A 9,124-nucleotide genomic window follows, 5' to 3' on the forward strand; every position below is an offset into this window, starting at 1 on the left:
GACCTGGTCTCCAGACACCTCTCACCCCGCCGCTCCGTGGTCTGGGTTTCATTTAACACCTCCACCAGGTCTGTGCAGTTGTCGCACATATTTAGCTGCCGCCCTCCATGACAGAAGCCCTATAAAATCCCACCATCCAGGCAAGAGCCAATACCAGCTCCTATACACCAGGTAGACAGCCAACACCTGCTACAGTTACTCTGAGTTGAGTAATTTAAAAAATGAAAAGGGAAGCCCATCTCCTGATCACATCTACCTAGAAGCAATCAGAAAGCATAATAAAACATCAACAGACAGTCATCTAATTATTTAAATCACACCTAATTATTGAAGATGCCCAAGAAACAGCTGACCATATCAGCACATGCCCAGAAACAACAGAGTAACAGACAAATGAGCTGCAGGTAGACCTAGACCTCACATTGGAAGGAGGGCAGGCTTTGGAAATGCCTGAGAAGGAATTCAGAAGAATGATGTTGAAGTGCATCCAAATGCTCCAAAGAGGGCTTGAGAAAAATAAGGAAGAAGTCAGGAAAGCACTACAGGAACAATTAAATAAGATAGACACAGCATTGGAAACAATTCAAAATCTGCAAAAAGAGGTCCAAATGATTCTAATAAAATATCAGACATGGATAATACACTGAAAGAGCAAAAGAGTAGAATTGAAGAGATGGAAGCCAGAACCAGCGAGCTGAAAGACAAATGTCTCAATACTGCTAAGATAGAAGAGCAAGCAAAAAAAAGGAAAAAATAAAAAATCTGAGGAAAGTCTAAGATTCATGATGGACAACATGAAGAGGAATGACTTAAGAATTATCGGCATTCTGGAACAGGAAGAATCGTACAAGTTGAAGAGCTTCTGGAAGAAAGTTTCCCTAACATCCTGAAAAATGAAAAGATAAGCATTCAAAAAGCTCAACAAACCCCAGGAAAGATAGACCCCAAAAGAAAATCACCAAGGCATATCATAATCAAGCTCTCTCAAATCAAAGCTAAAGAGAGAATCCTAAAAGCAGCTAGGGAAAAGAGAAGTGGAACATACAAAGGCAAGCAAATCAGATTAAGCTCTGATCTCTCAGCAGAAACCATGCAGGCAAGAAGGCAATGGGGAGACATATATAAAACCCTGAAAGAAAAAAAAAAACTGCCAACCAAAAATCGTCTACCCAGCAAAGCTGTCAATCAAATATGATGGTGTTATAAATACATTCCTGAATAAACAGAAGCTAAGGGATTTTGCCAAAGCCAACCCTGTGCTTCAAAACATCCTAAAGGGAACTCTGTGGACTGAGAGCCAACAAGAACAGACAACAACCAGAGACTGACATACGTGGCAACACCACCTGGAACTCAGTCGACAGATGGAAGAGTCTAGAACAGAGCAAAACTATAAGAATGAATTCAGAGAATCTGGGAGGTCAGTCTATGATCGAAACAATCACAATGTGAAAGAAGGTAAAAAAAAAAAACAACACAGGAACAGAGACCCAGGTGATGAAAAGGTCAGGTAGATTACAGAATAAAATAGACTGTTTTAAGTGGAGGGAAAATTTAATAGAATATAGGGTAACCTCAAAGAAAATTAATACTTCCCAACATACCAAGAAAATGAAAATCCAAAAAGAACATGAAAACATTAAAATTATGAAGAGACTGACAAGAAAGAACACAAAAAACATGAACTCAGCACAGGAAGACATGCAGAACAAAGAAACCAGCAGCACCAAAATAAATAAATAAATAAACATAATGACAGCAATTAATTCATACCTATCAATTATTACCCTGAATGTCAATGGATTAAATGCACCAGTTAAGAGACAGAGTGGCAGAATGGAAAAGAAAACAAGATCATTCAATATGCTGTCTGCAAGAGACACATCTTACACACAAAGACAAAAACAGACTGAAAGTTAAAGGATAGAAAAAATATATACCAAGCTAATTATAATTAAAAAAAAAAAAAAAAACAAGCAGGAGTGACAATACTAATCAATGATAAAATAAACTTTAAGGCAAAACCCAGCATAACAGATATCTCATGGTTAAAGGGTCAACGGCACAAGATGACATAACCATAACAAATATCTATGTTCCCAATGAAAGTGTCCAAAATATATAAAGCAAACTCTAATAGATTTGAAGAAAGAAATAGACAAATCTACAGTAATAGTAGGAGATTTTAATACACCAGTTTCAAAAAAGGAAACAACAACCAGAAAGAAACTCAACAAAGACACAGAAGAACTAAGCAACACAATCAGCCAACTGGACCTCATAGATGTGTACAGAGCATTCAACCCAACAACAGCACAATACACATTCTTTTCCAGTGTACATGGAACATTCTTCAGAATTAGGCCACAAAACAAGGCTCCATAAATTTACAAACATAAAAATCTTACAAAGCATCTTCTCAGACTACAATGCTATAAAATTAGAAATGAACAATAGGAAGACCAAGGAAATAAAGTCAAACACATGGAAACTGAATAACACCCTGCTTAAAAGATTTACAACACAAATTTATAAGGACAGTTCAATCCCTAACAAGCATCCATGAGATTGACATTTGCTATTGTCTCCAGTCCTCCATAGGTCAAACTCTGACTCAGGGTTTGGAGTAATTAAAGACAGTCATCAGACAGATTATTCCAAGGGCTCAGAAGTTTATCTCCCAAAAACTGGTGAAGGCCAGTTCTAATGACCTTGGGAATGTGCAGGGTTTGGGTAAAACTAGTTCTGCTGAATTAACTGTTTACTGCATACTACCAAATACTTCTCTCCAATTCTTTACCTGGCCAACTCCTATTCCTTCTACTGGTGTATTTAAACATCATTTCCTCAGGGAAAGATTTCTAGCCGCCACATATATTCCCACTTACCCCCAAAACCCTTGTCCTACTTTATGACCCTTTGCTCACCTATAATGACTCATTTAGTTACTTCATGTCTCTTTTTCCTGCTAGACACCTCCAGCACAATGCCTGGTACACAAGTATCCAATGAATGTGGTAAGTGAATAATTGATTTTCTGTCACCTATCTGGATATCTGTGCACAGATGAAGAAATGGGAAACAAAGAATACATCTAAGGGATGTATAGTGTGGTATATGTGACACATGCACACCCTTAAGCATACATGCAAAGATGAACAAATGCAATTAGGAAAGTTACCATGCATAAATATTTAAGGAATGCTGATGTGATTAAAGAGATAAGAGCTGCGAGTCTGGTAAAATTTCATCAAAAAGTTGAATCTTCAAAAAGATGTGGAGTGTGTGGATGGATAGCCCAAGGGAGTCTACAAATACTAATGCTGTCTGCCAGGTGCTTCGTCTACACAGGAAGGCTTAGAAAGAAAGGTGGGCAAGATGAATGGGTAGAAATAAAGGGAGAGAAAGATAGAGGGAGTCAATTAGCATGGATGAAATAAATCTTTCATCTAGTGGGTAGCAGAAAATACACAGTCAGGTTAAGGCAGTGACAGGGCAGCAGAAACTCACACCAAAGGGTTAGGGCTTATCTGATCAGCAATGAAGAGTCGCCATAGGTTTCTGAGCAGAGAACATGTTACTGGGTTCCAATTTTTCTTAAGTTACATTTGATAGAATGGCCCTATTACTAGCAGCAGTATGGTGCTTTATGATTTAACAACCGCCAAAGAGAGACAAGGTCTCTCGCTGCTGCTGATTTTTAAGACTTTTCTGAAGATAAGCATTAAGTAAGAACCTGCTTGCTGGAAGTTAATGACTTTAATGCTTTGCAAAAGAAAGTAAAAAGGGTTGTTAAGTCAGTGTGTTCGCCCTCTGGGCTTGCAGGTTATGATTTTTTAATGCTTTTCCAATGGGAAAGGATCTCAAATGAGTGTCATCTCTGTGTGCTAGAAATTGATGTCTTTCACATGGCAGCCAGTACTGGCTTCTGCACAGCCACCACTCTAGCTGATTCACTGGTGTGACAGTCTCAGTCTTGGGCTGTGATCAGATCCCAGTTGACCCGATTCAAAAGCCCACAGATGGGACAAGGACCCCAGATGCTGCACTCAGTCCAGCACCTTGCCATTTCTCCCAGTTGTCCCAAGACCAAGTATTTCTTTTGAGTTCAAACTTTTATCTCAGTCTTACCCTCACTTCCCAAGTTCCTCTCCCATTATGTCTGTCCCCTTACCTTCAAACTTGTCTTCTCTCCAAACAGTGGTTGCTTTGTCTAGTCCAGAGGAACCAAACTGACCCAAAAGCATGTTTTCCTGAAAGTAGAGGGACGGTTGTGTGTCACTTCATGAATGATACAAAGCACTGAGGACTCCAAAACCATCTCCCCTATAGGAGATGTTGTTGTTAAATTCTGTTGAGTCTGTTCTGACTCACAGAGACCATGTCTAGGGTTTCTGAGGAGCAGCCCACAATTGTCCTTGCTGGTACTCTCCAGTTGGAGCCCTAAAGAATAACAGGTCAGCATTGGGAGCCTTCTACTGCCCCTCAAAGGATTCTTCACAACTCAAGGTGGGCTGAGCAGAGAGGGTGATTGTGGATCTCTACCTTTTGTCTGTTCTTCAGGCCCAGGGCTTCCTGTCACTTGTGTCCAAATCTTCCAGGGAACAAGGAAGCTGGAAAATACATGGAGGGCTCCAGGCCTTTCAGAGTCCCTTGAGGCTATCAAAGCTGCCATTTCATAGTATAAAATCAGAGCATGGAATTCTCCGGAGAAGTGGTAGATGGAAACACACCTTCAGACATGTATAGACCTAGATGGAGGCTGTGTCAAGAAACTATAGCTGCACATTTTGAGATTTTTGCTTACTACGGATGTCTACGATTTTGTAGCAATACTTTTTGACTTACCCTCATATCTATGTATACAAATCATTGTAGTGGGGAAAACTACAATTCTATTTAAAATTAAAAACAAAGTGCCATTATGGCAAAAGAGCGTTTTGCAAAACGGGAAAACAGGGAGTCATGAAGTTCTTGACAGGGTACTCCAGGGAGCTGTTCATTTACAAAGGCTTATAAAGACTGCAGAAGGGTACAGCTAAAACGTTTTATGATTGGTTGACATTTAAAGTGGGAAGCTGACTGACCATAAATCTTAAGAGGAGTTTGGTCTCCCCTGGGTTTAGGCTGAACAAGGTTATGGAAAAGTACAAAGTATGGTAAGGGGGTCAGAAAAAAACAAACAGTTTTTGAAGGGGAGCAAAGGAGCCATTTTCTGAAAATTGGCCGGCTACCAAAATCACATGCTGCCTGGCACATTAGATCTTCACAACACCTGTAACCCTGTTTCAGGGGTTAGAAAGGACTAACGGTTCCGGGGTTAGTTCCGCTTCTGAGAAATTAAGAGTACAATAATGGAGTTAGATCTGTACTATATTGGTGAACTCTTAAAAATATGAAAATAAAGAGTTTGTTGGAAGAATAAACAATAACGAGGGAACATGTTAAGTATTTTCTGCTTAATGGGAGAAAGAGGGCTTTGATCCAGAAAAACTATAAACATGTTTCTATTTCACATTCATTTATTTTAACCATAAGTACACTTCTCTGACACTTAACCACAACTAGTTCCTTTCAACACCTATGTGAGCAAGGTAAACATTTTTCTATCAACTGCTCTTATCTAGGTTAAAGATATTTTTACAGAACATTTTTACAGCACTGGACATTTTTACAGAAGTGACAGGTTGTATTGTATGACATAAAAGTAAAAAACGGAGTGACTTTGGACAAGGACAAATTTGACCTAGACCTTGGCTAGGAGTTTCATTCATAACAAGCGTCTTCATCTTGTAATGCATTTTCTCAACATATATTCTCAAATTCTGCATGTGAACATTCTGGAAGCATGTACAAAGCTATTTGTTTATTACTAAATATACATTTATTAAGCACCTAGGATAAGCACTCAACCTCAAGGTCAGTTTGAACCTGCAAGGTCAGCGGTTCAAAGTCACCAGCCGCTCCTTGGAAGCCCTATGATTTGGAATTGACTCAATGACACTTAATCACAACACTATGTGTGGCACTGTACCACACTGTCGGTTTGAATCACAAAGTCAAGTCCACCAGCTACTCCTTGGAAACCCTGCAAAGGGGCCGCTATGAGTCAGAACCAACTTGGCAGCACTTAACAACAAAAACTAATGTGTGATGCTGCAGGATAATGCACTGGACCAAAAGGTCAGTTTGAACTGTAAAGTGGGCAGTTCAAACTCACCAGCTGCTCCTCAGAAACCCTATAAAGGGTCACTATGGGCCAGAACCGACTCAACAGCCCTTAACGTATAAATGAAATCCTGGTGTGGCACTGTAGAATAAGCACTGGTCAGCAATGCAAATCCACAAGCCACTCCTTGTATAGGGTTGCTATGAGATAGAATGGACACAACAACATGCCAATACTGCAGTCAAGAAAACCCTATGGCGTAGTTCTGCTCTATAACACAGGAGCCAGAATTGACTCGACAGCAAAGGGGTTTGTTTGTTTTGTTCCAGGCGCAATTCTAGAGACTGAAAAATTGAGCAAGAACAAAACACAAAAATCTATATTCTCATCATGTGTACATACAACATTGTTTGAAAAACCAAGAAACTGGAAACAATTTCAAAATATTTTGTTAAAAGAATGGATAAACACTGAACTAGAGCTACTGCATCAACATAGATACATCTTAGAAACAAAAGTTAGATGGGGAGAAAAGAAATGGCAGAGTATTAGGTACAAAATACCACTTGTGTAAATAAAAACAAAAGATACTATCAATTGTTTATGGGTACATATAATAAAAATTAATGGTTTGACGCTTGAGCCCATCGATGCTGCCAGACGAACACAGACTAGAAAGAAGGAGTAACAAACTACTTCCGAATATTTAGTCACTGAAAACCTTATGAATAGCAGAGAAACTTATGGAGGTGTTGTTTTTGTCGTTGTTAGGAGCCATCGAGTCGGTACTGACCCATAGCGACCTTATGCACAGCAGAACAAAACACTGCCCGATCCTGGGCTAACCTCACTACTGTTGCCACGATTGAGTCCATCAATGCTGCCACTTGGCCAATCCATCTCACTGGGGGGGTCTTCCTCTTTTCCTCTGACCCTCCACCTTACCAAACATGATATCCTTCTCCAGCGACTGCTCACTCCTGACAATATGTTCGAAGTATGAGAGACGAAGTTTGGCCATCTTGACCTCTAAGGAGCACTCTGGATGCACTTCTTCCAAAACAGATCTGTTTGTTCTTTTGGCAGCCCATGGCACTTTCAACATTCTCCTCCAATACCATAACTCAAGTGCATCAATACTTCTACAGTCTTCCTTATTTACTGTCCAGCTTTCACATGCATATGAGGTTATTGAAAATACCATGGCTTGGGTCAGGTGCACCTTAGTCCTCAAGCTGACATCTTTGCTCTTCAACACTTTAAAAAGGTCTTGTGCAGCAGATTTGCCTAATGCAATACGTCCTTTGATTTCTTGACTGCTGCTTCCATGAGTGTTGATAGTTGATCCAAGAAGAATGAAGTCTTTGACAACTTCAATCTTTTCTCCATTGATAAGAATGTTGTTTATTGGTCCAGTGGTGAGGATTTTTGTTTTCTTTACATTGAGATGTAATCCATACCAAAGGCTATGCTCTTTGATCTTCATCAGTAAATGTTTTTAAGTCCTCTTCACTTTCAGCAAGCAAGATTGTATCATCTGCATATTGCAGGTTGTTAATGAGTCTTCCTCCAATCCTGACGCCACGTTTTTCTTCATATAACCCAGCTTCTCGGATTATTTGTTCAGCATACAAGTTGAATAAGTATGGTGAAAGAATACAACCTGTCTCACACCTTTCTTAATTTTAAACCATTCAGTGTTCTCACGTTCTGTTCGAACAACTGCCTCTTGGTCCATGTACAGATTCCTCATGAGCACAATTAAGTGTTCTGGAATACTCATACTTCTCAATGTTGTCCATAGCTTGTCATGATCCACAAAATCAAAAGCCTCTGCGTAGTCAATAAAGCACAGGTAAACATCTTTCTGATATTCTCTGCTTTCAGCCAAGATCCATCAGACTTCAGCAATGATATCCCTCAATCCACGTCGACTTCTGAATCTGGCTTGAACCTTTGGAAGTTTTCTGTCAAGTATGCTTCCAGCCATTTCTGTATTACTTTTAGTAAAGCTTTGCTCGCATGGGATATCAAAGAGATTGCCCTCCGAAGTAGGGAAGAGAGAAAAGTCCAACAGCTCCTCCAACTGCTTCCTGGTGCCCCTAGGGACCCAACAGAGCTGGGCAGTAGTGTCTTCAGAGCTAAGAATGTGGACTAACAGAAACTGGCCCAAGCGACTGTAGGAGTGGAAATTGCTTCAACATTTTGCATATCAATCTGGCACCGTCTTGTCAAGTTGAAGTGACACATACCCTTCTGTTTTTAAGGTTTTATCCCCAGAGAAGCTCTCAAACATGTACACAAGGAAATGTGCATCTGTTCTTTGCTGCTGTTTATGATGACCAATAATCAAAAATAATGGCATCATTACCCATCTTTGTTGTTATGAGTTGGTTCCAACCCATAGCGACCCTGTATAGGGTTTCTGAGGAGAAGCTGGTAAGCTTGAACCACCAGCCTTGAGGTTCAAACTGACTTCGCAGTCCAGTGCATTATCCCACAGTGCCACACCAGGACTCCTACCCATCATTAGGAAACTAGCTAAAAAACATAAATCTATATCCAATGAAATGCAGTTCAAGTGACAATTAGAGCCACATGTGTCAGTATGGATGCTAAAGAAGAGGTGAGTTAGAGTCCCACAGTAAGATAGCACTGACATACTATTTTAAACATGCCAAACAATACTATTATATTATTTATAACTACACATATGCCAAACAATACTATATATTGTTTATGACTACACATATATGTAATTAAAGTATAACAGCAGACATGGAATGATAAAACCAAATTCGGGCATATTTCGTTTCATTGTAATGATTACAATGCATCATCAGTCAACAGTATTTGTTTCCATTCCCTCTGTTTTATTTGTGTGTGGTTTTTTTTTGGGGGGGGGGGCGGTTGTACACTGAAGCACTCAGGATTATATAATGATTCAAATAACCA

The sequence above is a fragment of the Chrysochloris asiatica genome, unplaced genomic scaffold, assembly GCF_000296735.1.
Source record: "Chrysochloris asiatica unplaced genomic scaffold, ChrAsi1.0 scaffold00042, whole genome shotgun sequence".
In the NCBI taxonomy this organism is placed as follows: Eukaryota; Metazoa; Chordata; class Mammalia; order Afrosoricida; family Chrysochloridae; genus Chrysochloris; species Chrysochloris asiatica.